This window comes from Dipodomys ordii, unplaced genomic scaffold (assembly GCF_000151885.1).
Source record: "Dipodomys ordii isolate 6190 unplaced genomic scaffold, Dord_2.0 Scaffold63, whole genome shotgun sequence".
NCBI lineage: Eukaryota > Metazoa > Chordata > Mammalia > Rodentia > Heteromyidae > Dipodomys > Dipodomys ordii.
The window spans coordinates 5,190,338-5,210,616 of record NW_012267279.1 but is presented as its reverse complement, the minus strand read 5'-3'; positions in this window follow the sequence as shown (position 1 = coordinate 5,210,616).

Sequence of the window (20,279 nt, the reverse complement as noted above, 5' to 3'; positions counted from 1 at the left end):
GGGGAAGGAGGGAGGGAGGGAGGGAGGAAGGAAGGAGGGAGGGAGGAAGGAAGGAGGGAGGGAGGGAAGGAAGGAAGACAGAAAAAGAAACAAAGGAAGGAGGGAGGGAGGAAGAAAGGAGGGAAAGAAGGAATGAAGGAGAAAGAAAGAAAGAGGGGGAAGGAGGGAGGGAGGAAGGAAGGAAGGAGGGAGGGAGGGAGGGAAGGAAGGAAGGAAGACAGGAGAAAAAGAAACAAAGGAAGGAGGGAGGGAGGAAGAAAGGAGGGAAAGAAGGAAGGAAGGAGAAAGAAAGAAAGAAAGAAAGAAAGAAAGAAAGAAAGAAAGAAAGAAAGAAAGAAAGAGGGGGAGGGAAGGAGGGAGGGAGGAAGGAAGGAGAAAGAAAGAAACAAAGGAAGGAGGGAGGGAGGAAGGAAGGAGAAAAAGAAGGAAGGAAGGAGAAAGAAAGAGAGAGAGAAAGAAGAGGGAGTGTGAGGGAGAGAAAGAAAGAAGAGAGGAAAGAAAGAAAAGAAAAGAGAAAGGAAAAATAGAAAGATTAGAACACGACGTTAACCTTTAGCTAACAAAAAAATACAGCGTCCCCCAGGAAATGGAAAACAGACAAAAGGAAGGCGAGCAGTTATCCTTCGGGCTGTTTCCAGTAGTCCTGAGGGGGAGACAGGGAGGGAGACCTGAGGCTGTAGGGCGACCTCCTTGGTGATCCAGGCTAGGTCCCGCAAGTGGAATGAGGGCCGGGGTGTGCCAGGCCCACAGTGCAGGAGAAGGGCTAAGTGGTTTGCAGGCCCAAGCAGAAGAGCCTGGAGAAGGCGTGGAAGAAGGCTGGAGGGGTGACAAACAGGGTGTGAAGCCCTCTCACAGAGCTGGAGACAGCCTTTTCAGGCTCACTTAGAGAAGGAGCAAGACTCACCTCGGGAGTTCCTAATTAAAAACAGGGCTCTGCTGAAGGGAAAGCCCCCTCTGTGCGGGCCCCAAGGAGAGTGTGCGCCCCTGCCCCCTTTAGTGTCTGCACTCTTCTGAGGACCAAAGCACCGAAGATGCCAGGCTATAGTATCTCTCTTCCTCCCGGGTCATGGTGGTGGGTGGCAGAGAGCCCACTTTATGGCCAGGGTTAAGCAAAACTCCATAAGGGCCCCAGAATTTTACACCAAGTTCTCCTTCTATAGCAGGCAAGTAAAGTCTCCTAAATCAGCCACCACAGCCTGCCTCTAAACACAGCCAAGTCGCATCTATAAATTTGCTTTTACTCTCGCTACTGTTTTGTTAAATTTTAATGTAAGCCAAACTGATGGCTTACCCCCCACAGCTTCTCAGCACTTGAGAACTTAGCACCAGAGAATCACAAGCTCCCAGCAAGACTGGACAAAGTGGTGAGAATTTATCTCAAAAGAAACTCTAAAATACCAGGCTGGTGCTACACGCCTATATTCCCAGCATTTGGGAGCCTGAAGCAGGAGGATCACAAATTAGAAAAGAGGCCAGCCTAGACTACATAGTAAGATCTTGTCTAAATAAATAAGTAAATAAATAAAGTGTTGGGTGCTGGTGGCTCACAACCTGTAATCCTAGCTATTTAGGAGGCTGAGATCTGAGAATCCTCACCATTAAAAGCCAGCCAGGGCAAGAAAGTCCATGAGACTCTTAACTCCGACTAACTGGAAGTGGCAGCACTGTGGCTCAAAGTGGAAAAGCACTAGCCTTGAGCAAAAAGAGCTCAGAGACAGTGCCTAGGCCCTAAATTCAAGCCCCACGACCAGAATAAATACATACATACACACACCATAATATATACAAACATATATAGCATATGTGTATATACACACATATGTATATATATATTATTTTTCAAATACAGCACATAAGATTTATCATCTTGGGCTGGGGAGGTGGCTCAGTGGTAGAGCGTTTGCCTTGCATGCATGAGACCCTGGGTTCGATTCCCCAGCACCACATAAGCAAAAAGAAAGAAGCCGGAAGTGGAGCGCTGTGGCTCAAGTGGTAGAGCGCTAGCCTTGAGCTGAAGAGCTGAGGGACAGCGCCCAGGCCCAGAGTCAGGCCCCACGACTGGACCCAAAAAAAATTTTTAAAAAAAGATTTATCATCTTAACCTTTTGTGTGTGTGTGTGTGTGTGTGTTGATACCAGGGCTTGAAGTCAGGGCCTGAATGCTGTCCCTTAGCTATTTCACTCAAGGTTGGCAATCTGCCACTTGAGCCACAGATCCCTTCTGGTTTGTGGGAAGGTGGAGGGGGTGTCTTGGAGATAATCAGAGTCTCACAGACTTTCCTACCCAAGCTGGCTTCAAATCATGACTCAGACTCCAGAGTAGCTAGGATTATAGGCAGGAATTACTAGTGCCTGGCTTAAATACATTATTTTGTAATTTTTAAACTAAAAATTTAAGTGGATCCTTGATTGATTTCTAAATATCATGATAGAGAACTTTCTAAGACTAGAGGTAACAGAAGAAAAGCTGAAGTTTCGCATTTCTTTCTAACTCAGTAACTGCTGCTCTTCTGAACCTCAGAAAAATTATGTCCCAGAATCAGAGGCAACAAAGACCTCAGAATGAGTTGGCATGGTATGCATGGTCATGTGACAGGTTAAGAACTGTCACTCCGTAAGATCCCATAGTCAGATGAACTGAAGCGAGTTAGAGCCTAAACTCTGTAATAAGACTGGCACTATCCATCACTAAAAATCACATTTCTAACTCCCACAGCCTGATAAGCAGCTTTTCCTGTCTTTAAGTCAGTTATTTATTCCACAAGAGCTATTTATTTGATCCCTGACTCTGTCCAGCTCTGTTAGAGGCTCCTGGGAACTGCTGGCAGACCAGACCAGACCCTGCCCAACTTTCAAAGTTACAAACAGAAATGAACAAACTTTTTCATGTTGTGAGAAAGTGCTTTATAATAGGAGCTCACATTTTTTGTCCTCCTGCATTGGTTTCACTGAATTCTGTTTTCAGTGTTGACCTGTACTCTCCACCTTGACTGACTGGATTATGGATTATTATAGAAATCTTGTTTTTTAATGCTGATTCCTGGCTCTCACTCCCAGATATCTTGACTTTCCCAAGTAATTCTTAGAGGCAGCCTGATTGAGACTTAAAAAAACTACCACTAGATGGCGATGTCCCCAAAGATTTGAAGCTGACTAGGCCTCCAACCATTCACGGATACCTTCCCACATAGATAGATCTTAAATTTGCCAGTTTTCAGATCCAGGGAAAACCCCAGTGGAATGAATGAATGAACCCCAATTTCTCTTTGGTTTGGATGAAGTATATAAGAAAAGCCAAGTATATTCATTTGCTAAGGCTGCCATCATAAAATACTATAGCTTGTCTTGAAGAGCAGATGTTTGCTGCCTTTCAATTCTGGAGGCCAAAAGTCTAAGATTCAAATGTTAGTACCATTCCTTTCTCAGGAGGCCTATATCCTGTGCTTCTTGCTGTGTTCCCACATGCTCCTCCATCTGTGTCTGTGTTGCAAATCTCTTTATACAAGGACAGTAGTCATATTGCATGAGGGCAACTAGTCCTTTTCCTACAAAGTCACCTCTTCAAAGGCCCCATGTTCTGAGGTTGGAATTTCAACACAAGAATTAGGAAGTAGAACCAAGAAACCAAAACTAAAACCAGTCCCACTGGTGAACTGTAAAAGAAGTTTCCCAGCCATCCACAGTTCTAAATGTCTTTCAACATGATCACTAAGAAGACCTAGTTGGATTTTTCCCCAGAATTCATTTGGTTGTCATTCAGTTTTATAAATGGCTCACACGAGCCTTACAGTTCATGCATTCATTTGGTTATTCAACCCTATTTCCTGACCACAATATGTGAATTAAAGAATACCAAGAGATTGGGAAGAAAGGAAAAGGGGAGAGAGGGAGGGAAGAAGAAAGGGAGGAAGAAAGAAAAAGGAAAGGAAGGAAGGAGAGAAGAGGGAGAGAGACAGGTTGAAAGAAAGGGATCAAAGTATGTGTGATGGTAATCATGGAAAGTTATGTCCTTTTTGTGTTTACTTATGTGCCCTTTGGTGGTGAAGTCTCACTATATAGCCCAATGTTGGTTGGAACGCCCAGTCTCCTCCTTCTTCTCCAGAGTGCTGAGATTATAGGTATATACTGCCATACCAACATTGTTGGGTTTGGGGCGGGGAGAGGGGGGGAGGAGGGTCGGTCATGAGGCTTGAACTCGGGGCCTGGGCACTGTCCCTGAGCTCTTTTTGCTCAAGGCTAGTGTTCTACCACTTTAAGCAACAGTGCCATTTCCAGTTTTCTGGTGGTTAATTGGAGATAAGAGTCTAGACTTTCCTGCCCAGGCTGGCTTTGAACCATGATCCTCAGATCTCAGTCTCCTGAGTAGCTAGGATTACAGACATGAACCATCAGTGCCCAGCCCAAGTGTACATTTAAAGCTAATTCCTAGTAGAGCTGGGCGGGGATATTTCCTCACCTCAGGCCTCAGAAGCAGAATTCAGGAGAGCAAAACCAGAGACAGGAAGCTCCATCCTTACTGATCACTAATGAACAGACAAGAGAGGACCAGAGAGTGGCAATGCCAATGCCGATGATGATGCTAGTGACCGATCATGATGACAATGGTGATATGTGGAGATTTGTACCAAACACTTAAAAATGTGCCTGATAGTGTTCCCATTTCATCTTCCCCATTAAGCTGTGGGATTGGTACTCAGCCCTCCAGGCAACAGACAAAGCAACTAAAGCTACACTATGTTGTACTCCTTGTCCACTGGCATCCACTATGGCTTGTATTAGGTTCCCTCAAAGTCCTAAAGTCCTAACCCCCACTACCTCAGAATGTAATTTTTTCTTTGCTTCTCCCCTACCCCTATGGTTGTGGGGCTTGAATTCTGGGCCTGGGCGCTGTCCCTCAGCTCTTCAGCTCAAGGCTAATGCTCTATCATTTGAGCCACAGCACCACTTCTGGTTTTCTGGTGGTTAATTGGGGATAAGAGTCCCACAGACTGTCCTGCCCAGGCTGGCTTTGAACTGCTTTCCTCAGATCTCAGCCTCCTGAGTAGCTAGGATTACAGGAGTGAGAGACCAGCACGTGGCTTTCTTTGCTTTTCTTGAAACAGCATCTCTCAGGATAGCCCAAGCTGGTCTTGAGCTCTAGATCTTCTGCCTCAGCCTCTCAGGCACTGGGATTACAGAGGTGTACTACCATACCAGACTTAGAATGTACTCTTGTCACCAGTATACTTACTGTCTATGCCACCTGGCTGAATTCCAGACCCATCCTACTCTAGTTTATCTTTGAGAAGAAAGATCAGCAGCCCCTCTTCATATGGGTTACCTGAAATCAGTTGCATTTAAGATGGCTTTACCAGAGTGACCCCCTCATCACAATCCACCTGCACCCTGAAGGACCCTCCGAGCCCTAGAGTGGACTTGGCCTGACATCGCCATAAAATTAGGCATGCTGGGCTGGGAATGTGGCTTAGTGGTAGAGTGCTTGCCTAGCATGCATGAAGCCCTGGATTTGATTCCTCAGTACCATATACACAGAAAAAGCCAGAAGTGGCTCAAGTGGTAGAGTGCTAGCCTTGAGCAAAAGAAGCTCAGGGACAGTTCCCCAGGCCCTGAGTTCAAGCCCTAGGACTGGCAAAAAAAAAAAAAAAAAAAGGGCATGCTAGGTAGAACCCTTTATACCAGTATTTAAAGATATACCAGTATTTAAAAATAACTATAAAAAGGAGCAAAAATAAAGATGGCACCTTAATTTCCCCAACGCTTCCTCCCATTCCCAGAACAGCCATGAATCTTCCTCCCCTTCATTAGCCTGCCCCTTCTCCTCTTTCCCTGCATCGTGAATCTTCAACTTCCCCGGCTTCCAAGGGTTGAGAAGCTGATCTGTGAGTCTGTTTCCTTGTTTTCCCTGTTCTTTGCCTGAGAACAATCTTTCCTTCCGGCTCCATGGGTGCATTACTTCGGCCATCATGAAAAAAGAGCCTAGTTTGGGTCAAAATAGAAACTCTCATTTGGGGACAGGATCTTTACAGACGTAATGAGCGGGGAAATGAGGTCTGTCCTAATAAATCCCCTAGGACTGGATTCTAAAAAGGTGGATTTGGAGACTGGCCCACAGGAAGAGAACATGAGAGGCCCAGGAATCTACCACCAATTACAGGGAAGGCTGGGACACATTCCTAATTCAAGATCCTCAGAAGGAACCAGCCCAAACACCTTCATTTCCAAGCCCCAGAACTGTGAGACGACAGATTTGTCTCAGCCTCCTGAGCACCCGCTGGCCAACAGGGCCCAGTGGAATCACTCACATCCTGCGCACACCTGGCTGGGGCCTGAAGTCCCTTTTCGCAGCAGATCTAAAGCCATGGAAGGTGAGAGCGGTCTCCATGTCACCCCCTAGCCACATCTCCTGACTTGCCCTCTTGCAGGGCTCCTCGGGCTACTGACAAAGGCCCCACTTCCCACAGTCCTTTCCCCACCCTGAACTCTCTGGACACCTTGTTCTGGAAAGATGACCTCCTGCCCCCTCTGCCTGTAACAGCTGTCTACACAACACAGGGTCTGCTGGTCCTCCCACACTCCCACACACACACCCAAGGCCGGAAGACAGCACACATGTGTTTCCTGTTCCCACTTGCTGCTTCTAGATTCGTCTTCCTCTGCTATCCCCAGCAGCTCCCATGGCCACAGGCCCTCTTTCTGGACCTTCCTTACCACCATGGAGGTCTTTGAACCCAAGATAATTCAACATTCAGGGAAGGAACCATGCAACGTGCCAGGTTCAAAGTTCCTCAGCCACCAGGACTTTCACCTCCATTCCATCTGCCCAAGGTCATGCGTGCCACACCCGGAACTGCTCTGCTGCTGATGGCATGAACGGTAACCTTTGCCCTTTGACCTCTCCCACTTCCTCCCCTTCACCAGCCCAGTTCTCTGTCTTTCTCTGACTTCTTCATTCCCGGGAGTCTTGAACTTTTGCCTACCCTAATCAGAGTTCTTCCTTCCTCTCCCCTGACTTCTTCCCTCACCCTGGAAGTGATTGCAGGGCTGCCAGTGATCTCCTTAAATCCTTAACCCTTTTCTGTCTAGTGCTTTCCCATCAGTCATGATTCAAACTCAGTTCAAAAATCATCTTTCAAGAGAGAATTCTACATATATGCTGCTCCTCGCCCCCCTCCCCACCCCACCAAGTCCTGGGGCTTCACCTCTGGATTTGGGTACTATCCCAGAGCTCCTTTTTACTCAAGACTAACACTCTACCACGTGAGCCACTGAGGCGCCACTTCTGGCTTTTTCTGTAATTAGAGGTAAGAGTCTCGCAGACTTTCCTGCCCAGGCTGGCTTCTAACTGCCATCCTCAGATCTCAGCCTCCCCTTGGGTAGCTAGGATAACAGGTGTGAGCCACTGGTGCCCAGTTTTGTGTGTTTTTTCTTGTTTGTTTTTTTTGGTTGGTCATGGGGCTTGAACTCTGGGCCTGGGTGCTGTCCCTGCACTCTTCAGCTCAAGGTGAGCGCTCTACCACTTGAGCCACAGCGCCACTTCCAGTTTTCTAGTGGTATTAGAGATAAGAGTCTCACGGACTTTCCTGCCTGGGCTGGCTTTGAACCAAGATCCTCAGATCTCAGCCTCCTGAGTAACTAGGATTACAGGTGTGAGCCACCAGCGCCCGGCTTGAATTTTTTTTATGAAAGAAGATATAAGAAATTGGGACCGGGAACTGGTGGTTCACACCTGTAATCCTAGCTGGCCTTGAACTGTAGATCCTCCTGCCTTGGCCTCTCAGCCACTGGGATTACAAAAGTATCCAACCATACCACACTCAGAATGTACTCTTGTCACCAGTATATTTACTGCCCAGGCCACCTGTCTGAATTCCTGACCCATCCTATTCAAGTTTATCTTTGAGGAGAAAGGCTAGAAGCCCCTCCTCACATGGGTTACCTGAAATCGGTTGGATTTAAGATGACTGCCAGAGTGACCCCTCCCCCCCCAACCCAACCCCAAGCGTCATCACAATCCAAGGCAGACTGGGAAGTTTGCAGTTTGAAGCAGAAAAGTCCAGAATACTCCATCTCTAACTGACCAGCGGGAATAAAAAGTCAGGCTGGAGGTATGTGTGCAACCGCCATGAGCAAAAAAAGCTGAATGAAAGCTCCAGGCTGTGAATGGGCAATGCCTCACTGCTTTTCCTGGCCTCCGTGGGGATGGGGCAGTGCCCGGCAGGACTTACAAGGCCTGGTCGGTGCACATCAGGCCCAGGGGTTCTGTATCTGGTTATCACAACTGCTAATTCAAGCGAATTCTAATTTAAACTGCCCCACGCAATGCTCTCGCTTTTGAAAATTAAGTTAAAATTCATATACCATAAACCCCACCACTTTAATTATCTCAGAGCCAGGGGACCATTACCACGACTTCCTTGGTAGGGAGATTACTGTAGGTGAACTGAAATTTGACTTGTTACCTGCATATCCCGGCAATTTGGTTTATAGGTTTATATCCTACCCTCACACTCCAATAGTTTCCAGTCCCCTCTGTGTGTGTGTGTGTGTGTGTGTGTGTGTGTGTGTGTGTGTGTGTGTGGTTAACTGGAGATAAATTCCTGCCCAGGCTGGCTTCAAAATGATATCTTCTCAGATCTCCACCTCCTGAGTAGCTAGGATTACAGAGGTGAGACACAAACACCCAGCTTGGCCTTCATTCTTTTTTTTCAGGACAGGACAAAAGACAACTCTGCCAGATCATGTATGTACTTCACCAGATCATGTTTGGCAGATGGCATTTCTTGAGCTGTTCAAAGTATTTGCTGGTATCACCCAGCCTTGTCTTCTCCTTGCCAGCCACAAGAGGGAGACATTGGGTCTGTTTGGGCTCACACAAGTTCTCCAAGCAGGGCAAAGGAGGATGGCGCTAGTGCCACATTTTGAGAACTACCAGTGAGTCTGGTAGGGAAGTCTGGCTAGGACTGAATAATTCCCTACTATAGGGGCTGAGCTTTGTTTTGTAGGGTTTTGTTTTGTTATGGCTTTGGTTTTTGGTTTTCAGTTTTTTGTTTTTGGTGATAAAGACCTACTAGTACCTCCCTGTTACCTGTGACAACTAAAGATGTCTCCAGCCAATGCCCCCTGTCCCCAGGGACAATGCCATCCCTAACTGAGACTTTGGCTTTTGTGACAAGCCACTGTCGCATCCTCCTACCAGGGCCCTGTGTGCTTTGATTTCCACCCTCTGTTTCTGAGATTACATTTCCTAAAACCTGAGACTTCACTACTTTATGCTCTGCTCTTTTGAAATATTGATCAATGAACAGAATGAGTAAATTCCAACTAAATTTTTAATGGAAAAAATGTGACACCAGTAATTTCCTCCTTCACATCCACCTCCGCAATCCTTTATTTATTACTGGGACATCTTTCTTGGGCCACCTGGAGGCACTGTTTCCTTCCACTGTATGACATAAATACCCAAGGCAGCACAAGGGAGGCCCAGACACTGTATTCCACAAGGCCTGCTCCAACTAGCCCCTGAGTTTCAGCTCTGACAGAGCTTGACACAGGGGCCCGTGTCACCTTTGAAAGGTCACCTACTCCTCAAAAGACCCAAAGTCACAACCTAAAATGGTGAGGGTTTAGGCCAGGAATAATAGTGCATAGTTGAAATCTCAGAGGGGACTGTGGACTCAAAAGGCTGAAATAGCGATGTCAAAGAAGGCCAGGCCAACATGGGGTATATAGTAAGAAGAAAGGAAAGAAAGAAGGTGAAAGGGAGGGAGGGACGGAGGAAGGAAGAAAGGAAGGAAGAAAGGGAGGGAGGAAGGAAGGAAGGAGGGAGGGAAGGAAGAAAGGGAAGAAGGAAGGAAGGAAGGGAGGGAGGAAGGAAGGAAGGAGGGAGGAAGGAAGGAAGGAGGGAGGAAGGGAAGAAGGGAGAGTGGATAGAAGAGAAAAGAAAAAGGAAAGATTATTTTATTTATTTATTTATTTGTTGCTTTTTGGTCAGTTGTGGGACTTGGAATCAGGGCCTGGGCACTGTCCCTGAGCTCTTAAACTCAAGGTTAGCATTCTACCACTTTGAGCCACAGAGCCACGTACAGCTTTCTGGTGGTTCACTGGAGATAAGAGTCTCAAGGACTTTCCTGCCAGAGCTGGCTTTGAACCATGATCCTCAGATCTCAGTTTTCTGAGTAGCTAAGATTACAGTGTGAGCCATGGTGGAAAGATTTTTGATAGCCTCCAAGCCTGGCTCTGAAACCAGTGTCAAATTTCTATGTCGCTACCTCCTGCCATAAGAGCTACCCTAGAGATAGGATGAAGGGTCTGTGACTGCTAAACTGCAGGGAGCCCTCTCAATCATCACACCCTTCTCTACTAGTTGTCCCTAAAGGGAAGGAGAGAATGAACATCAAGAAAGCTCAGTACCCAGATCAGCTGCAGACAGGACACTCAGGAAGGTAATGGGCAGGTCCCCCATGGGTTTGTTTCTGCTCTTCTGTGGCCAGAGTGGCCTGGTCATATGAAGACATTCCTCAGAACCAGTCCCTGCTTCAGGCAGTGAGTCAGCTCAGCCCAGCAACTCTAATTCCATGCTTATTCACAAATCCGAATTTGAGTACAATAGGGCACAGCTTTAAGTAAGAGTTCTGAGAAACCCTCCCGCCTAGGACGCACTCATCCCCATCCATGGTGGCTATTCCATTAGTCACAGACAGCATCTGGCCCAGCTCCCTTGTCTTCCCTCTTTATGTCTCTCCAGACATTTTATCAAACAGACACTGAGTCAGAATAAGTAGGTTTAGCAATTAAAATCTGTGTGGGGGCTGCCTTGAGAAGCGTTTGGTGGATTTGGAAATAAATATTCCTCCGATGCGAATCAAACATGCATTGCAAAACCTTGAATGGAATATTCATGAAGACCCACCAGAGCCCAGCTCTCCTGTCATAATCCCATCCTTCAACAGGCCGCATAATGCAGGACTTGAATTTGCTTGCAGGGTGAGCTGAGTAACTTAGAATGGAATTGTCTCCAGGTAAAGAGAGCAATGAGCCTGTCAAAGGAAGCATCTACCCGGTTCAGAATAAAGGAATTTCTACCAGGAACCTTGTTCAGACAAGCATACCCCCAGACAATGGCCCCGTGCACTCAACCCAATGTGTTAGTGCAAAACAATCAGGTGGTCTGTGCACACCCAGTTTCCTGCCCTTCATCTCTGGAAAGAAGTGAGGCCTGAAGCTCAAAGAGACAAATGGTACATTTTCTCTCATATGAGGAAGCTAGATCTAAAATACACTGGGACATATGAACTTACACAGGTCTCTAGGCATTCACATACAGTGGGACCGAAGGAGGATACTCTTGGGAGAGAAACAGAAAGACACAATGTCTCTGTGCATCTGGTCATACAAAATGATATTTATTGAAATGATCTTCAGGAAATGAAAACAAGAGGGTTTTTTCCTTTTAGTTTGTTATTGTTTTCTTTCCTTTTCGTTCTATTTGTTCCTTTATCTGTCTTGGGGAGCATAAGTGGGGGCACAGAAATGAAGGAACCAAAAGTAAATAAGTGCAGCAGTGGTACTCACTGGACACGGTGTTGAAAATGAACTGTACAGCTTGTGGGTGGGAATGGGAAGAAAAGCTGGAAGGGAGTGATGGAAGGGGTGACATTGTCCAAAAAGAAATGTACTCTTTATCTGACTTAAGTAACTGTAACCCCTCTATGCATCACCTTTAAAATAACAATATACAAAAAGAAAAAGAAAGCTGGGTGCTGGTGGTTCACGCCTGTAATCGCAGCTCCTTAGGAGGCTGGGATCTGAGGATCTCAGTTCAAAGCCAGTCCGGGCAGGAAAGTCCATGAGACTCATATCTCCAATAAACCACCAGAAAACCGGATGTGGCACTGTGGCTCAAGTGGTAGAGTGCTAGCCTTGAACAGAAGAGCTGAGGAACAGTGTCCAGGCCCAGAGTTCAAGCCCCACAACCAAGAAAGAGAGAGAGAGAGAAGGAAGGAAAGAAAGAAAGAAAGAAAGAAAGAAAGAAAGAAAGAAAGAAAGAAGGAAGGAAGGAAGGAAGGACGGAAGTAAGTATGTATAAGGAAGGAAGGAAGGAAGGAAGGAAGGCAGGCAGGCAGGCAGGCAGGCAGGCAGGCAGGCAGGCAGGCAGGCAGGCCTGGGATGGCTTTGTGTTTGTAGAAGCCAGAGGGGGGGGACCCCATAGCACTTTGTCTCAGTGGGAGATGGGAGGAAAAGCCAGCAGTGGGTGTTGCTGGGTTTTCTAGCCTGCCACTGGGCCAGGAGCTGATCTTCCAGATGGGTCTCCTTTGTCCATATCAGATCTGTGGCGAGAGCCACCCAGCCTCCTGCATCTCCTGGAGCTTTGACTGGAGATGGTTAGAGCCCCGGCTTACTGCGGCCAAGGGCTGTCTTCCATCTCCACAACCACCACATAGTAGCACTCATTTACTAAGTTCCTGGATTGCAGGCAGCACTTCCCACCCCTCGCAGCTGGTACAAACATCTGCCACCCAGGATCCCTTTTCACACAGGCACGCATACTGGAAGTATCCTTGTGCCTGCCAGATTCTTAACCGGCTGCCCAGCCCTTGTCCCAGAGAGGCCCATGGCAGAATAAGACTGGTCATAAGGGCAAGAAGCACAATATGGCCAAATCATTTCACACTCCAGTCTCCACTAAAGAGCGTGTGTTTTTCTTTCTGGAAGTTCTAAGCCACGCCACAGCTGGCAGCGCATCCTGGCCAAGTTGGACTCTCACCTTAGTGTAATACACCATTCCCATCATAAAAAACAAGTCATTTAAATAGGGATACAGGTGGACCCATTGCAACAATGAGAAGTACAAGTTGTCATGTCGAAAACAAACTTTACAACTTTGGTGGGGGGGCGGGGGGAGGCTGAGAAGGGATGGGAAGGGTAAACAAAGGAGGAGGCTACAATGCTTGATAAGAAATGTACTCATTATCTTGCCCATGTAATTGTAACCCCTCTGTACACTATTTTCACAATTTAAAAAAAAAATAGCAGTGAGCACCATAGTGGCTCACGCCTATAATCATAGCTACTCAGGAAACTGAGATCTGAGGATCTGAGCCAGTCTGGGCAAGAAAGTCCGTGAGACTCTTATCTCCACTAAACTACTAAAAAAGTTGGAGGAGGAGCTGTGGCTCAAGTGGTAGGTAGCACATTAATCTTGAGTAAAAGAGGCGCAGAGACAGCGCTCAAGCCCTGAGTTCAAGCCCTAGGACTGGCACAAAAGAATGGGGGGCGGGGAGGAAAGGAAGGAGAGAGGAAGGGAGGCAGGCGGGCAATGCACATCCACACATTTCCTTTTGTAGGACTCTCCTACCTAGGTTTGTTGAGTGCTTAACTTTTCAAGGTAGGAGTTTACTCTGTATCCTAAGCTGGCTTCAAATGAGGCTTCTGCCTCAGCCTCCTGACGGTTGGTATTGCAGAAGTGTACCACCACACCTAACCAGTTCTTAACAGTTTTAAGTCACAGACTCAGAAGCCAGTCAAGACTCTTTGCCCAGAACAATGCATTTTCCTATACAACCGACAGCAACGTTTCAGGGCCTTGGAGAGAAAGTCTATAAACCACCCACAGGACCCTTGAAAACCTCCTCCCCAGCCACTGAGTTTTAAAGCAAGAGGCCATTTCTCCCTCACATGACTACTGCTCACCTGCTCCAAGCACCAGGTAACCTCAGGCAAATCACCTCTGCGCTGGGCTAAACAGCAGTGTTCCCTAGACTGGCCATAGGTGCAGCAGGAACGTTCTGGCTCACCCACCTGTGTGCTCACATCAACAGAACCTCTCAGCAGTGGTTCCTACAGGCCTGGCCCCAGGCTGTCTGTCCTTCTACTCCTTGGCATCCTCATCCAGGCTCACTATCTCCAATTTTAAAGGTGAGGATAGACTTCGAGGTTCGGAGAAGGTGCTGCCAGAGGGCCCATTGATTGTAGCAGGCAGGCCATGTCAGCCTGAGAAAATACCTTTCTCTAAACTCGTCAGAACAGGTTCACATCACAGAATGCTCTGGTTAACTCTGCTTGCAAACCAGAATGGCCTGCATTTTCAGTTGCCTTTGACTCCACTTCAGAGATGCGTACAAGCCTACATCTTTCAGGAGGGCCACTATTTCTGGATTGGTAATGAACTACAGAAAGACTCAGACTTCAGGCTAGGTGCCATGGCTCAGGCCTGTAATCCTAGCTACTCAGGAGTATAGCACCTGCCTAGAAAGCCTAGGTTCAAAACCCCAGTAGTGCACAAAAAAAAAATTAAGGAGGAAGCCTCCATTCCTTATAGGAATAGGATGTGTTTGATGAGCAATGACAAAAGTTTAGCTACATGTGGACATTGATCCTTGACTGGCCATTAGCCTACGCAGTGTCATGTGAACTTAGCAGATGGACACCCAAATTTGAAAATCAGTTACCACCAAGCTTGGTGAGGTCCTTAGACAAATAAATGAACACATGGACAAATGTCAAGATGCTTAGCCCATGCTAAGCCCTGAAGATAGCAAGGAGAAAGCAGGCCAGGCCCAGTGGACAATGAACATGCCACCTTTGGGAAAAGACAGGAAAGCATGTGATAGCAATGTCATAACCACTTACCAGTGAAGTGACAGAGATGCCAGGGGCCAGGAAGCAGGAAGTAAGAGGGGGAGGGGTAAGGCAGAGCTCCGAGGACTGTCTCAGGGAAGAATGAAATCTCTTCATGTTCACGAAGGCATGTGGACAGAGACCCAGAGCCAATGCCCCCTAAGGTGCCAGCCAGCCAGGAAGACATGCAGGGTGGGAGCCAGCACATGGACAGCAGTGTCCCGGTGAGAAAGGCCTTTGCCATCTATGAAGAGCCACCAGGAGGTACTGGGTAGTGAAAAATGGACTTGATCCCATCCGTACTGTAGGAAGACAGCTGTGACCGTGGCAGGACAGGTAGAGTCTGAGTCTCAGAGGAACCAGAAGCCAGAAGTGAGATAGGAAGCCTGTGGACTGATTTAAGCCAAGGAGGAGCAGGAGGATTTGGTCCGGTCTTAGACGGCCTTCATGAATGAGCATTCACATAGAAAGCCAGCAGAGAGTGAAACCATCTGATGGTGAAAGACAAGGGCAAAAGCAGAAAAAGAAATACCTGCATGGTTCCTGCACTGACAGTGGTCCCTCATGTGAGAAGCTGGTCAGAGAGAAGGCTGGTTTGGGGAAGAGACACTGAGATTAGAAGCTGCACCTGGGACAGGCTGGTTTGGGATGACCAGAATAAATCCACACGTCATCTGCAAGTGGGGGCTTTGGAGGGCTATGCGCATCAAGCATGGATGGAAAGAAACATTAGAAAGGGAGAGAAGCTTAGAACAGTACAATTTCAAAAGAGCTCAAGAAAAACAGAACTAGCAAAGGAGACTGCGTCTGACCACCAAGTATGGGCTGTGCCCAAGACACTTTCCAAGAAGTGGTCAAAACCAAATGGTGGTAGAGACATGAAAACCATCTCCAAAAGGAAATCCCTTGACCAAGCATACAGAAACACCAGAAGCCTGTGGCTCAGGTCTATAATCCCAGCTGCTCCAGAGCAAGCCAGCCCAGGCAGGAAAGTCTGTGAGACAACATTTCCAATGAACTAACAAAAAAATTGGGGCTGGAGATATGGTTCAGGAAGTTGAGTGCTAGCCAAGCAAGCAAGCTGAGTCAAGTCTCTGAGTTCAAACAAGTGTACTGTCACAGAGAGAGAGAGAGAAAGAAAGAGAGAGAGAGAGAGGGAGGAAGAGGGAGAGGGAGAGAGGGAGGGAGAGGGGGAGAGGAAGGGGAGAGGAGAGGAGAACAAAGCACAGAAGAGGCCCCAAATTAACTTTTCATATTTAAGATAAACTCAAGGGACGCTGGCAGCAGTTCATACTACTCTTGAATAACTTAAATAAATGGTAACAGGAGAGGTCAGTCACCTTCATCATAGAACTTCCACTTTCCTGGAAGAATGTGGGGAAGGTGGCAGAGATACTGCCATTGTGAACTTGGGTAACACCTGGTTGAAGGTTTTGGAACGCAGCATCTGTGGCAGCACAAGTGAAGATTTCCCACACTACCTGACCAACAAGTAACCCCAAGTCAGGAAAGAAACTTCCAAAAGCTAGAATACTCTTTTTTAATTAAATATATTTTTTATTGTAAAGATACTATAGAAAGGGGTTACAATGAGTAAGGTAATGAGTGCATTTCCTATCGAGCATTGTTACCCCCTCCTTTGTTTTTCCCCTACCATATCTCTTCCCTCCCCATCTCCTCCCTCCCCGCCTCCCAGCTAGAATACTTTTTAGCCCAGCTACTCCATGGACACAGACCAATCATATAAATATCAATAGCCTCGAACATCCACAAAAACTTGTCTATGGGTATGTCCCTAGGCCACATCTTGGAAGCAATATAAATAGCTAACAACAAGTAGTCAGGTAAACACATTATAATACTTGCCAATGGATACAATACCGCAAACCAGTTTAGCTATCACTTAGATGGTTATTTGACCACCTAGAAAAATGTTCACCATGTATTATTTAAATTTAAAAATAAGAATATTGCTGGTGACTGATGCCCATAATCCTAGCTACTTAGGGGGTTGAGATCTGAGGATCCTGATTTGAAGTCAGTCTGGGCAGAAAAGCAAAAAGCTGGAAGTGGAGCTGTGGCTCAAATGGTAGAGTGCCAGCTTTGAACATAAAAGCTAAGCAAGAGCATAAGGTCCTGAGTTCTAGCCCCACCACTGGCACAAAAATAAAATAAGATATAAAATGGGATAAACTAATAGAATAAAACAATAAAAAGAAAAATTACCAATTTGCTAAGCATGTGTCTGAAGTACAAAGCTTCTTTGGTTTGTTTCATGTAAACAGTTCAAAGCAAATGCTCATATTTCTTAAGTCCTCCCCAGTACCACATACTCACATGCACTGGTTTTGCTTTGTTTAGTTCTGGCCCTTGGGCTTGAACTCGGGGCCTGGGCATTGTCGAGCTTTTTAGCTCAAAGCTAGCACTCTCCCATTTGAGCCACATCTCCAGTTCCAGCTTCTGTGATGCATAATTTTAGAGGATAAGAGTCTCAAGGACTTTCCTGCCTAGGCTGGATTAGAACCACAATCCTCAGATCTCAGCCTCCTTTATAAATAGGATTACAGGCACGCGCCAGCTCCTCTTCCTGTTTAATGTCAATAATAAACACCGGTTTGCATGCCGACTTCCCACATTCCACGTGGGCTCCATTATGGCAGGTGCTACTCCACTATCTGCTTCACTTCTAGATCTGCCTCCCAACCACCAAAGCAGCACAGCCATGGCTCCTTAGAAACTTTAATGATGCTGGTAAAAGGCTGATTTCAAGATGGACCTCTCAGAAAACTCCATCAATAGGGTCCTTCTTGGCCCAAGATTAGTCTCTAGTTTTACAGAATCAGAAACTCAGTTTGTTGTTGATGTGTGTGGTGCTGACAAACACTCTACCACTGAGCTATACCCTCAGCCCATAGAAATTAAGCTTTATCAGACTTTATCTATAAGCATTGAGAAAGGTGGGGGGGGGGCGTGAGGATTAGAACAGAAGGTAAAGTTGAGGAAACCAGGACAGAGAAAGACCTTTTTTTTTCCCTCCTTGTCCATTCAAGGTAGAATCCAGCACTGCAGATGACCAAATTTCAAGAGGCAAAACAAACCTTCAGCTGCTGTCTCCTCTCTTGAGGAGGACAAAAGGGATTCAGGCTCCTTGGTCTAGGCAGCCATGTGTCTTTGGGTCAGGTGGCTGCATGAGTCCGGGCTCAGAGAATTCCTTAGGGGTCCTGAAAGATACTCAGGGAAACAGGGTGGAAGCCAGCCTCGAGACTGGTCAGTAGACCAGCTACACAAAGTGTGGAGAGGCTGTCCCCGGTGAGCCCCAGGACACTCAAAACCCCCACCAAACCATTTCCAGCCCCACACGATACAGCTACATCCTCAGGGCCTCTTAGATTCTGACCCAAACCCCTTGAGCCTGCAGTAGTTATTACCCACAGCTGGGTGGGGATGAATCAGAAGCCATCAGGCAAAGCTGAAGTGCATCCTGCTAGTCACTTTCAGGATCACTACACATAATAAGAAGCCAGTTGATCGTGAGAAGAGCCTTGTCACTTACAGCAGGCAAGCCTTTGATATTTCCTCCAAGTGGCTGGATGGGCAGAGTCCTAGGGGATCTAGCTAGTCCTACTCGAGGTCATCTGTAGCCTCACACCTTAGCCAAGCCACGAACCCCAGGTCTTGATTGTTGATCCAGAAAATTCTAACCTTTAGATCTCATTCCTGGACCTAAGCACAAAACCCACCCTTCCTGTATTTCTGCCAGTCACAACTCAATTCTCTGTTTCCCCAGGCCTTCATTAGCAGGCTTTGCTTTCCCAGCTTCTCAGATGGTTTTCCTTTGGTTACTTTGTACGCTGGATAACTCCTAATTACCTAAGAAGGTCTCTTTCATTTCACCAGTAAACTGTCCTGAAAAGAGAGATGAACACTCAGGTAGTTTCATATAAGCATGTTACCCCCAGTCAGCTATAATTTGTGGGCTCCCATGATCATTGCTGAGTCAATATTTATTAAGCACTCCTATTCCTTACATAGTACTAGACACAGCGGACAAACATATCGATAACAGGTTTCCACATGTTTCCTAGGAAGGGGTTTCTGGTCTAGAAAGGGAGCCAATAAAATGCTGAGCCAACTGGGGAAACAGAGGCTGAGGAGAGGCTGAAGGGTTTGAGAATAGTCTGGACTACGTAGTGACTTAGAAATCTGCCTGGGCTACATATTCAGACCCAGTCTCAGAAAGAGAGGGGAGAGAAGGAGGGGAGGGAGGAAGAAAGAAAGAGAGAGGAAGAGAAGAGGGAGGGTATAGAGGGTATAAAGGGTATAGAGGAGAGAAGGTATAGAAGGGGAGGAGAAGGGAGGGAAGGGGAGGACAGAGGGAAGAGGAGGGAAGAAGAGGGGAAGGGAAGATAAGAGGGGAGAGGAGAAGAGCAGTGGTGAAGGGAGAGGGGGAGAGGGCAGGGGAGAGGAGGGGAGATGAGGATTTGAGGGAACAGTGAATGGGTTTCTGAGTGGAGCAAATGGAGGCAGCAGAGGTCTGAGTAAAGGGTGAGTCACAGGAGATACAGCAGCTCGGGGGCTAAAGCTAGAAAGAGATCTGAGTTATACTGAGTTCACCAATTTTTGGACACATTTTTCCCAGTTTCACATCTAAATACGTATGTGTCATGCAGTGATTGCTGGCTGGGTAGGTGGGTGATCATGGCGTCGTCGTCACTGCCCGACACGCCACACACACACAGTCAGGAGGCCATCAGCATTCACACCGCAGAATGGGTGTTGTGGCTGGGGAGAAAAGTTCAGGGCCAACAACGGAGCACCCTTTTTTTTCCCCCAGTCATGGGCCTGAACTCTGGGCCTGGGCACTGTCCCTCAGCTCTTCTGATCAAGGCTAGCGCTCTACCACTTGAGCCACAGTGTCACTTCAGGCTTTTTTTTTCTGCTTATGTGGTGCTCAGGAATTGAACCCAGGGCCTCAGGGCATACAAGGCAAGTGCTCTACCGCTGAGCCACCTTCCCAGCCCCCCCTTTTTTTGTAATGCCAATGATGATTTTATATTTTTGTACATTTTTTATTGTAAAAATACTTTACAGAGGGGTTACAGTTACATGAGCAAGGTAAAGAGTTTCCTATGGAACATTGTTGCTCCTCCTTTGTTTTTCCCCTACCATCCCTTCCCTCCCACCTCCACAACTACCCTTTCCCCACCAAAGTTGTAAAGTTTTTTTTCAACATAGTGTCTTGTACATCTCATTGTTACAATGGGTCAACCTGTATCCCCATTTAAGCATTTTGTTTTTTTCCCTTCCCCTCCCCGTATTAGAGAAGTATATATACAAGATGCAGGGCACCAACATCAAAACAGTGAAAACAGATGGAGCACTCTTAAGAAAAGCCAGGTACCCTGGGAAGGTAGATCAGTGATAGAGTGCTTGCCTTGCATGCATGAGAACCTGGGTTTGATTCCTCAGCACCCCATAAGCAGAAAAAGCCAAAAATGGTGCTGTGGCTCAAGTGGTAGAGCACTAGCCTTGAGCTGAAGAGCTGTGGGACAGCGCCCAGGCCCAGAGTTCAGGCCCATGACCGGCAAAAAAAGAAAGAAAGAAAGAAAGAAAGAAAGAAAGAAAGAAAGAAAGAAAGAAAGAAAGAAAGAAAGAAAGAAAGAA